The 12145-nt window shown below is 46.7% G+C and overlaps 1 long non-coding RNA gene across 1 annotated transcript; it reads right to left on the reverse strand.

Moving 5' to 3' along the window:
• Positions 1-2343: 2343 nt before the first annotated feature.
• On the reverse strand, positions 2344-8945 carry LOC130831459 (uncharacterized). Its single transcript, XR_009048059.1, has 3 exons — positions 8860-8945; positions 8045-8153; positions 2344-4468 (listed from the first exon to the last, which is right to left on the reverse strand). It is a non-coding gene; the product is annotated as an uncharacterized LOC130831459 (long non-coding RNA).
• Between the last annotated feature and the right edge of the window lie 3200 nt (positions 8946-12145).

Consider the following 12145-nt stretch of genomic DNA (forward strand, 5'->3'; position numbering starts at 1 on the left):
GCCTGAGGTGAGGGCCTCGTCTCCTCACCCTCCTCCCTGGGCCCTGAGAGCAAAGAACACACTGCTGACAGCCCTGTGTGTGAATCTAGGTACACAAGCAACTTCCCCAGACCGGGAATTATAAGCTGCTTAAAAATGACTCCACATGATGGAAGATGGGAAATGGAACCAAAATTGTTCACAACAGGCTGACCCAGAGAGAGTGACAGATCTTATCTTCATCTTTCCTGGTGATCCAGAGGAGAGATGAATAATGCACCTAGGAGACGGAACTCACTCTCCTCTTTACGGGGTGTGTTTCACTTTCCTGGAAGGCGCCCCAGACGTGTGCACAATTTCATTTGCTCAGAAGACAGAGCTCTCGGTTTTTTGTCTCCCCAGCACCTAAGGATTTGGGGTCTTTGTTTCCTTGTTTTGTAAACAGAGGATGTGTATTAAGGAGTCTGCATAGAAAGCCAAGTCCCCGTTTGAGCTGACCACACGTTCCTGCAGGAAACGTCCATCTTCCTCCCACCTCCTGGTCCTTGTGTTCCATCTGGGTCCCGTGAGCTGCCATCTGGAGGGACGTTGCCCGAGCCGTTAACCCTCTGCGGCCACTAGAGGGCCACAGACACCCACCCAAATGGATTTCAGATCCGCAAACTTCAATACATCGGTAACTACTCTACAAAGGCATTCTTTGAAGACAATCGTTCCTCTTAGTCTTTTAAAGAATTTGTTTCTTCCGTATTCATTTTATAAATAGCATTCATTTCGATCTCAAGATCCCCTAGGAAGTCCAATTAAGTTTAAAATAAAAAGCTATTGACACAGCCTCCGAGGAGTCCAATATTTAAACATTTAAACACAGCGGCAGGCATTCTGTAAGAGTCTGTGCTAGACAGTGAGGCCACAAAATTGAGCAAGGGTCAACACTCGTCTTCAGGAACAGATGAATTAGAAGCATAAAGTCATTACGCATCGGGTGGCAAGTGTCCGCGTAGACACAGGCAAAGGCAGTGCTGGTGACAGAGGTTCAGCACCTTGTAGGGGAGGGAGGTGCAGGGGGCTCAGAAAAAGACAATATGACCTATGACCCCGATGTAAAGCAGCATGCATTTCCTGTGCAAAGTGGGGCAATCTAAATACTCCCGCAGTGTTTGTTACTTGAGAGTCAGGGCGTTTCTGTAATCACCGCACACTCTCCCACAGAGATGTGTTCACCACTGGATTTACCAGAGAAAACAAATAAAGAAACAAAACACCAGGCTCATCCCCAAGACCTAAGTGCGTTAGAAATCTAAACAGGCCTACCAAACACCGTAAGAAATGGAACTTTTTGAAACCCTTTAAAGGATATTTTTAATTTTAGAAAGGGTAAAAACAAACTGTATTTTCTCCAAAAACCATGTCATGTAGCCTGACGGGGACGCTCCCTCCCCTCCCACTCTCCTCCCGCTTTGAGAAGCCAGAGGCATCTGGATCCTTGGCTGGTGTCACGCTGTGTCCTGCTTGGCGAAGGGGGACATGCCTTCTCTTCTCTTTGGCACAGGAGGAGGTGACGGAGTCATTAAAGAAAGGGAATGCCCGCGCAGTCCAGAGGTCCAAAGGGACGCTGCCATTCGTCCCACTCACCTCTGCCCCAGACTCCGAGCCAGCTCAGATCAGAGACCCGCCAGGGGAGGTCTCAGCCCTGGGAGGCCTTGGTTCAGCGCCTCTGTCCCCAGGAGCTCCCTGGATTGTAAACAGGGGCAGAGGCACCTGGGTGCAGAGACCCACCTGGAAAACCACGTCTGACACCAGGTTCTGGCCCTCAACTGTTGGAGCCACGGGCTGGGGTAGTGCCCAATGGGGGTACCTCCCTCAACTCCGGACCCTGGGCCAGCGGGGGGACTCGCAGGCAGAGGGAGAGAAGGGTGGCAGAAATGTTGGCTAAGCCATGCGGGGGACACACAGCTCAGGGCGGGGCTGTGGGGGGAACAGGTGGCTGCAGAGCCCCACAGTTCAGGCTCCTGAACAGACTTCTCTGGGGCAGCAAAGGCTGCTATGCTTTCAGGCAGGAAGACACGTGATCAGGAGGGGACGTATCTGCAGACACGAAGCAGAGGAGGAGGATGGGGCGAGAGAGCACACTGTGACTGAGGGCATCCCAAGGAAGGCCGGCTTGGAGGACACAGTCCAGCTCTGTGAGTGACCTCTGGGCCCTACACACTTGTATTTAGGCCTAAACCCCAGGGTCCTGGGGAGCAGGGTCCCAGGGACGGTCACTTAGATGAGCCCACAGCTTTAGTCCTCAGGGAACGGGGGGACACAAAGGCCGCCGCCCCCCCACCCCACAGTGAACCCTGCGCAGCTGCGGGGCACAGGGTCCCAGGTGGCCCAGGTGGGAGAGCTGAGTCGGTGGCAGCGGAGTGATGCAGCCCTGCAGGAGAGGGGGGAGCTGGCAAGGAAGCCAACAGTGGGCCCCCATGAAGTACCCAGGCTGTCAGGGAGACTGCACACACCCTCCGGGACATGCAGACATAATTATAGGTGCTCCGATGGGAGCTGGAGGTCCTCCGCTAGTGGGGATGAGGGATGAAGCGGGGCCGGGGGGCCCAGGTGACATATGTCATAGGGGGACCTCTCTAGACACAACGCAGAGGACGAGCTGAAACCGTAAGCTCTTAAAGGCAGGATCCACATGCTGTCATTTTCGAGTCACTTTGACACTTTGTGCAGTTGTGCAAAGGGGAGAAGCAAGGCTGCTCCTCGGGTGGGCGAGGTCAAGAGGAGGCAGTGAGCAAGGTAGCAAAAGTCCAGGGAGCCGTCGGGCGGAGCCGGCAGGGGCTGGGCTGGGGCCACCTTGGAGACGTGCCACCAAGAGAGGGGCGCTCAGGCAGTCAAAGAAACAGGACTTGGTTCTGAATGACAGGGAGGGTTGAGGGTTGATTTGAAAACCCAGCAAGGTTTCGAACTTGGACAAGAAGGACAGGTTGTCAAAGAGGAGTTTGGTTTGGGAAACACTGAAGGCAAGGGGCTGGGAACAAGGTAATGTGAAGTCGTAAAAAGTCGGAGGATAATACATGTCAACTGCATATCCAGGCTGATTACTGTCAATTACGTGTCGTAACTAAAATCAGGGCGCACCTCCCAGTGCAGTCCTGGGGAGCCCGAGCTGGGGAATGCACAGGAACGACCGGCAAGTGGCACCCTCATTATAAACCATGCTCCGGACACACTTGAGGGCACTGACAAACATTCTATCCATCACTTCGGTGTTCAGAAACACCCTTGAAATTGTATTCACCCCGCTAGCCTGTTCTGCCCGTGCAGGAACACCTTCCTGAAGAAAGCTCAGCCTAGCTCATCCTGTGATCAGCATCTTCATAAAGGAAAGGCCCAAGGCTGCCAGAGGATAAAACCTTGGTGATGGAGCTATAGGGCCAAGAGAGAAAATGGAGATTTTTAGATGCTGCATTCCAAAATAGCATCTTACTCCTCTAAAGATGGGCTCTTTGTTCCTGGGATTGTTTTTAATTTTGAATTTCATCTATTTCTACTCCATGTTGGTGCAAACCAGTTCCAAGAAGAGGCTCATAACCTCCAAATATTTCAATTAGGAGGTACAGAGTAGAAGTGGAGAAGCATTTCCAGCCTGTCATCGAGCTGAAGAGGCTGCAGAACTGGTAAGAGGACCAGAGTTCTCACTTTTAAGTGTCCATCTTGCCCCCTCCCCACACCAGACACAAAGTTGACGCACATGCCACTGATTTGAGAACTATGGACCGTCTCACGACTGTCCTCTCTCAACTTCGAATGCCCAGGGAGGCGGGAAGCGTCACGGCTGTGCTGTGTGGCCTCTCTCTCTAGGTTGCTCCCTCCAGCCGTCTGAGTGAAGGCTTTTACTGTCTGGGGAGAGGACGGAAAGACAGAAGAGAGTGCAGGAGATGCCAAGCTAGACTGACGTGCCATTCTGGAAACCATCAGACAACGCAGAGAGTTACAGAAGCTCTAGACATGCCCCTGAATTATTTTACCTTGGATGATGAGGAGAAGAAAGCAGATGTCACCTTGGAGGCTGCAAAGTTTCCTGCACAAGAAGCCTCGTGGTGATTAACCGCATGCAGCCTGGAGGTCTTATTAACTGAGAGACTTGGAATAAGTTCCTCAGCCTCTTGGTAGCTCTGTTTCCTCTTCTATAAATAAACCAGGACATCTGCAGTCCCTACAAATCTTCCTGGGGGGAAGGCAATGGGGGAGTAGATATTGAGCACTCAGAGGACTCCAGGCTCAGCACGCGCTAACCATCGTTGTTATGACCGCCGTCCCCCTAGAAAGAGGAGGAAAAGCCACACCGGTCATGTGCACCTTACGAAGTTCAGCATTAGGAGACAAGAAAAATGTGTCTTGTGTGTCTTGCTTAAAAATCTTATTTCACAGCAATCCCGCTCTGTGCCAGCGGCTCTCAAGGTCTTCAGACGTGTCGTGAAGAAGCTGAGCCCCCTTCCTGGGAAGAAGAGACGGGAGAGAAGCAGATCCTACCCTGCAGGCCGGGGGCCGGGGGGGTGGGGGGGACACGTCCCTAGAAACGGTGGAGATTGGGATGATGGGGGGAGCTCTCGCTGGCCTCGGGCTCTCAGCCCAGCAGGGAGATCTCTGTGGGCAGGTCTTCCCTGGGGTCTGGGGTCTGCGTAGGGCAGAAGGTGCAACTTCTAGCTTTGTTCACAAAACGCAAATGCATAGGTCTCCTGATTTTCTTCTTAAGTGTCTAATGTAAGGAGAGCTCAACTTAGCCAAAATCCATGAGAAAAAATAAAGACAATTTTTAAGAATTCATGGGGCAGGAAAAGTTGAAATACGTGTCTGTAAATTACTCAGATTTCTACCCCAATAGTCACAGCAGCACTACTCACGATAGTCGAGACGTGGACGCAGCCTGAATGTCCGTCCACAGATGAACGGATAAAGAAGTGGGGCATATACACAGTGGAGTAGTATGCAGCCATGAAAAGAAGGAAATAATGCCGTTTGCAGCAATGTGGATGGACCTAGAGATGATCATACTAAGTGACGTTGGACAGAGAAAGACAAATATCATATGATACCACTTATATGTGGAATCTAAAAAAATGGTACCAATGAACTCAATTACAAAACAGAAATAGACTCACAGACACAGAGAACAAGCTTACAGTTACCAAGGGGGTAGCGGGGAGGGGGGTGGGAATAAATCAGGAGTTTGGGATGCGTATATACACACTACTACATATAAAATAACCAACTGTATAGCACAGGGAACCAAACTCTATATCTTATAATAACCTATAATGGAAAAGAATCTGAAAAAGAATAGCTATATATGTATAACTGAATCACTTTGCTGTACACTTGAAAGTAACACAGCATTCTCAATTAACAATACTTCAGTTAAAAAAAAAAAAAGATGTAAGCTCCTCAGATTCCTGCCAGGCCGAACAGAGCAGGGGAGGGAAGCTGGTACAAAAATCCTCCCTTCTTGTTGTTTAGGATGAAACCTCCTCCGAGGGCCTCCTTTCCTGGGAGAGGCCTGAGGTCAGAGCATCTGTGTACCTTCCCTGAGATGTCTGTTAAATAAGTAAAGTGGGTCGCCCTTCACTGCATTCCTCCCCTCATTTGCTAAACACCACAATCACAGAACAAAAGGCTCTCAGACTTAACATTCTCCTCGTCTTCTCTTAGGCTGGCCACGGTCTCTCTTGCTGTTCCAAGAACTTTCAGTCACCCGAGTGTCGATGGGGAAGCCTGGGTGACAAGGTCCTGCGGGCTCTCTGCCCCCGGAAGGTCCTCTCCCCCTGACAGCAGAGCCGGCTCTGCAAGGGTCCCTGCCCTGGCCTGTAGCATGCAGCCCGGGCGTCACCCTCAAGGCTGCTCTCACCGCCCTGCCGTCTTCATGCTGGGGTGTCGCTCCCCCATGCAGGCTGTGTTGGCACCTTCCCTGATCACCCAACACTGTGGAATCTTAGCTGAGTCTGTTGTGGAGACGCTTTTGTGCAGGTGCTGCAGGCTGGAGGCAGACGGGAGGGGCACTGATTCTATTTACACAGAATTGGCTTTGAATCCTGCCTCCTACAAACTAAAACCTGAAGAATGACTTCACTGCTCTACACGTTGGCTCACTCACCTGTAAAATGATGGTATCTGGTGGGGTTGCTTGTGTCCCCCAAAAGGATACGTGAATGTGGCCTTAAATGGAAATGGAGTCTTTGCAGATGTAACTCGTCTGTAAATGCAGGCAGGTCAGACTGGATTAGGGAGGGCCCTAAATCCAATGACTGGTGTGCTTCTGACAAGAGGCGAGGACAGACAGCCACAGGGAAGAGGGAGGCAGAGACTGGAGGGGTGTGTCCATGAGCCAAGGAGCACCAAGGATTTGCCACCAGGAGGTGGAAGAGGCAGGAAGCATCCTCCCCTGGAGCCTTCCAGGGGAGCCTGGCCCCACCAACACCCTGATCTGGGGCTTCTGGCCTCCAGAGCTGTGAAAGAATAAGTGTCTCTGGGATACTTTGTTATGGCAGCCCTGAGAAACTCATACAGTAACCTAGTTCACAGGCTGCTTGGGAGGATTAAAAGCTATTATGTAAGTAAATGCTTATTGAGTGTTGGGTATCCTCCCTTTTCTTTCCTCCTCCCCGGGGACTAGGAATGTAAATACTTTCAGGAAGGGCTTTGATAGCCTTGCTGTCACCTGAGAACTCAAAGGTGAGAGCCACAGGGCTTTGATTAATCTGATTTCAAATGCACAAATTACACACAGCTGTGGGCTGCTTCTCCCCTGCATCTAGCCTTACAGGAGAGATTCTAGGTCTGAGCTGGTGACTGAATGCTTCCATTGGCTTAAATCCTGCCCAGCTTGGCCTGGGGAGTTTGGAGATGAGCAGAAAGAAGCTACTAAGCTGACTGTCCTTCTCTGTGATGGCAGAGGGACCTGAAGCCAGTCCCCTCCCAGCCTCCAGGGACAGGTCTGTAAGACGAGGGACACCGGCCACATGATCTCCAAGTCCGCCTCAAGCTCTGATTTCCGTGGCAGCAGGAGTCCAAGATTTAGGGGTCCAGGAACCCCAAAAGACCAGCCCCAAGCTGGTGGCACCTTACAGGTTGTGCTGTTCCAACAAGGACATTTCAAACACATTCAAGAGTTGTCTGCATTGTTCTGCAGGTTTTGAGACAAAAGTATCCAACTTTTTTTAAAATGCAAGCATATCCAAATGTAAAAAGTACTAGTGAAAGCAAATTAATGCATCAGGGAATAACTGTAGTTTGTTATAATCGAGCAGTTAAACAATTCATAATGGTGAAAGTCTTCCCAAAAGAAAAGTTCTCTTATGAACAAAAGTCATGAGACAGAAGTCATAACTGTGAAGTGACTGAAAGTCAGGCAAATCGGTAAATGCAGCCACTTAGCTTTGTGGATCTCATGCACTGATGAGGGGAAAGAGTCCTAACATCTAATCATTATTAAGAAATAAAGAATACATCCAAATAAGTTGGAGCTTTAGATTCCTTTAAGCTTGGAAACAGTTTAACCAAATATCAGTCTAAGAAGAAATTAGCATGTAGCTACATACCAGGAAAATGATCAAGTACCTTCTAAGCATATTTCTAAAAGGAAACTCTCCAAGAAAGAAAAGTTTAACATCTCCTTATACATCTTTAGAAAGCAATCATCTCATCTGAAAAGGTAATTTAATAGTTGAATATAAAAATATATGTTTTCACAAATGGCAGGATTTCCTTCTTTCTCATGCCTGAATAATGTACCACATTTTCTTTATCCATTTATCCACTGAAATGTAGGTTGTTTCCACATCTTGGCTCTTGTGAATAATACAGCAATGAACATGGGGGTGCAGATAACTCTTCCATATCCTGTTTTCCTTTCCTGCTGGGTTTCTACCCAGAAGTGGAAAGGCTGGATGATATGGTAGCTCTGTTCTCAAGTTTTTGAGGAACCTCCATACTGTTTTCCATAATGGCTGTGCAATTTACCTTTCCATCAACAGTGCACCAGGGTTCCTTCCCCCACATCCTCACTGTCACTTGTTACCTCTTTTCCCTTTGATGGCAGCCATCCGTACAGGTGTGAGGCAACAGCTCATTGTGGTTTGACGTGCATTTCCCTCTTAATTGGTGATGCTGAGAACCTTTTCATGTACCTGGCGGTGACAACATAGATGGATTTTGAGGACATTATGCTAAGTGAAGTAAGTCAGACAGAGAAAGACTAATAATACTGCATGGTATCACGTATATGTGGAATCAAAAAAAAAAGTCAAACTTACAGAAACAGAGAGCAGAAAAGTGGTTGCCAGGGGTGGGGGGTTGGGGGAAATAGGGAGGTTGGTTAAAAGGGTACAGATTTTCAGCTATGAGATGAATAAGGTCTGAGGATGGAATGTACAGCATGCTGACTATAGTACACCACGCTGCTGTATAATTGAAATCTGCTGAAAGAGTAGGACTTAAATGATCTCACACACGCACACATATACACACACACACAAGATAAATATGTGAGGTGGTGGTTAATTAACTAGATGGGGGACTCTTTTCACAATGTATATTATATCAAATCACCACTACGTACACTTTAAATATCTTACAATTTTATGTGTCAACTAGACCAGTCTAAAGCTGAAATTTAAAAAAGTATGCTTTAAAAATATGTTTACATTAAGAAGGATGTTGTTACACTAAGAAATGTGTTTAGGAGGCTGGTGAGCTGCACAGGTTCTAGAGAAAAGAACACTGGAAGGGGAGAAGCTATCAGCTCGTGTGTTGCAGGCCTGAGAACCAGGGTTATTAGAAGACCTGCCTTGAGGCAAGCACACCTCGCATGGCCCCTCTCCGACATCTGCTCACCTTCCAAGTGCTGACTCAGCTCTCGGGTCAGACAGCACCCACGGACGGACGTCTGGATGCACGCAGGCGTGCTGTTCAGGAGTAAACCGACACCGTGCATGACAAATTAATCTTGTGCAAGTCAAGCTTTTAGCTTCAAATGTACAAAACCAGATCAACAAGTTTAGGCATAAAAGAAACTGAACAGCCCCTGGAATCCAGGCTTGAACAGCCAAATGTTAGGGAGGTCACCTCCCCGCCCACGGCCTCCGAGCCTGTCCCCTGAAGCCACCCCCACCCCCACCCCCACGTGTGGTCTCACTGGGAGCCCAGCAGCTCTGCCAGAGCCACGTGGTTGGAATGGGAATGGGAGGGGGAGGGGGAGCCACCCCCCAAATAAGTGGCACGTTGTTGGGTGGGGGTGGGGAGGAGTGGGGATGGTGCCCACCTGGCAACACATAGACATTCATCACATGGGTAACCAGACGACAAGTAAGGAAGCTGATGTGGGGTGTTTATTTTTTTAAGACAACTTTCTGGGGTCAGATCATACATAACTCAGATTTTTATATCTTTTCATCAAGAGCACTCTGTGCTGAGACCGCTATTCAAAACCATCTTTCTGTTCACAGCCATTCAAGGCAAGCGTATGTCAGGGCTTATGACCAGTGCCGAGGACCCGCTGATCAGAGGATCCGGTCCTTCTCCGAAGCCTTCCACACCGTCACTGGGTGACTTAGCCTCTCAGAACCTCAGTTTCTCGTCAGAATAACTGAGACAGTTAACACCCGCCGTCCCTGCTGTCACAAGGAGACATACTCTAAAACTTCCAAGATCAGTTATGTTCTGTTAACTGGTGATATTAAACATGTCTTACTCTCTTTTCATTTTGGAAATCCAATCCTGGTAAATATTGTTTACCTTCCATTTTCCACAATATTAAGTGTATAATGATGATAATTAAAATAAATTCAAGTTACATTTGAAACATAATGGACAGCTTGGGACAGTTTCGGTTATCCAATTAAATTAATAGGTCATCAAAAATATCATGTCTCAATTATTCTGAATTATTAGAGGCTGACAGTCATAACAGCAGGACAAGAAAAATAAGTCTTTGTAAGTGAAGTGAGAGTTTTAAAATAATATTTAAAATATTTTCAAGTTTTTTTTAATGTGAATAATGTCACTCAAGTGTAAGAAACTCTAGGAGGTGCAATGAGGCAGACTTTGACCTTACTGATATGTTATTTTTTAGATGAAACTTAATAAGAAGTCATTGGTCATGGTCATTAGGTTTAAAGAGCACTTTTGTACTTCCCAGAGATTAAAAGTGGCCTGGGAGTGAGCAACTCGCTTTTTCTCAGAGCCATGAGATTAGTAAAAATTTTGTCTTTCATTGGCTATGACTGAGCACCTGGGAATCCCTCTAGAAAATTCTATGACATAAAGGGCAGCAGGGATGGGGGGTTGGGGGGGAGGCAGAGGACAGCAGCAGATATATGCAGACATTGACACCAGGGTATTATCAGCAGGAGTCAAATTGTGAGACATGTAGCTTTTCTTTTCCAAAGAGCAGATGTTTTAAGATCTTGAGTACTGTCAACCAAAAACAAGTCAGTATGGAAGAAATGGCATCTATCAGAAAAACTATACCGTGTGTGACACAGGAATATTATTTCTAAGCCCATGACACATAATCAAAAGAGGGTAGCATGTCATTCAAATGGTAGAAATTAAAAAGCCCAGGAAGGACAAGGTCCAACAGTTTGGTTCAGTAAACAATGAATAGTGAAATCGCTCCTGTTCATGTTCCATTCAGCACTAGAAGCAAAAACAGCTTAAGAAAATGAATACCCACATCTGATAATAAAAATGCTGAGTGTTTAACAATAATCTTAGTTTCTTGTAAACATTCATCAGTAAGGTGATATAATTGTATTATCCTACAAGCACTCAGAATTAAAGATCTTCACAGGAGAGATACAAAGTAAAATAACAGTTATTACAAAATGTTTAATTTGAACTAGTGCCTGTTGTGTAATTCACATTACCTTTGAAAATGCAATTATATATCAAAATAACCAGGCATAGTTTTAACTGTGGGAAATGATGTATAAAAGAAATTCTGTTTTCAGATGTGCATGTCCAGTAACAGTCTTACGATTGCAATCTTGGCCGGTATTCTAGATTTAGAATATTTTCCACTCTCAAAATAGAACATGTATTGGCATGTGAACTATATCTCAATAAAGCTATTAAAAAACAAAACAGGGCATGTACTGTATTTAAAACACAAACAGGGACTTCCCTGGTGGCGCAATGGTTAGGAATCCACCTGCCAGTGTGGGAGACACGGGTTTGAGCCCTGGTCCAGGAGGATCCCACATGCTGTGGAATAACTGGGCCTGTGTGCCACAACTACTGAAGCCCATACGCCTAGAGCCCGTGCTCTGCAACAAGAGAAACCACCACCTTGAGAAGCCTGTGCACCGCAACGAAGAGTAGACCCCACACATCGCAATTAGAGACAGTCTGTGTGCAGCAATGAAGACCCAATGCAGCCAAATAAATAAATAAACATATTTTTAAAAAAACCACAAACATACAAACAAGAATCACAGATAAAACACGTATACCTTCAAGAAGTATTTTCTAAACTGTGGTTCATTATTTAGCTTTCACCAATCTGAACATGTTAAAATTCTGGCACAGAACTTGTGCCTAGATAAACATCACCTAACTACCAAAACCCGGGTGAGAGCCAACATCTATTGCACACTTACTAAATACCATGAGATGTTCCAAACACTTTACATGAACTCACTGGATTCTCACAATGGCTTTAAGAATTAGGTGCCATTCAGCGAAAGAAACCATAAACAAGACTAAAAGGCAACCCTCAGAATGGGAAAAAATAATTGCCTATGAAACAACGGACAAAGGATTAATCTCCAAAATATACAAGCAGCTCATGAAGCTTAATACCAAAAAAGCAAATAACCCAATCCACAAATGGGCAGAAGACCTAAATAGACATTTCTCCAAAGAAGACATACAGATGGCCAACAAACACATGAAAAGATGCTCCACATCACTAATCATCAGAGAAATGCAAGTCAAAGCCACAACGAGGTATCACCTCACACTGATCAGAATGGCCATCATCACAAAATCTGGAAACAACAAATGTTGGAGAGGGTGTGGAGAAAAGGGAACTCTCCTGCACTGTTGGTGGGAATGTAAGCTGGTACAGCCACTATGGAAAACAATTTGGAGGTTCCTTAAAAAACTACAAATAGAACTA

Source organism: Hippopotamus amphibius, chromosome 11, assembly GCF_030028045.1.
Source record: "Hippopotamus amphibius kiboko isolate mHipAmp2 chromosome 11, mHipAmp2.hap2, whole genome shotgun sequence".
Classification (NCBI taxonomy): domain Eukaryota; kingdom Metazoa; phylum Chordata; class Mammalia; order Artiodactyla; family Hippopotamidae; genus Hippopotamus; species Hippopotamus amphibius.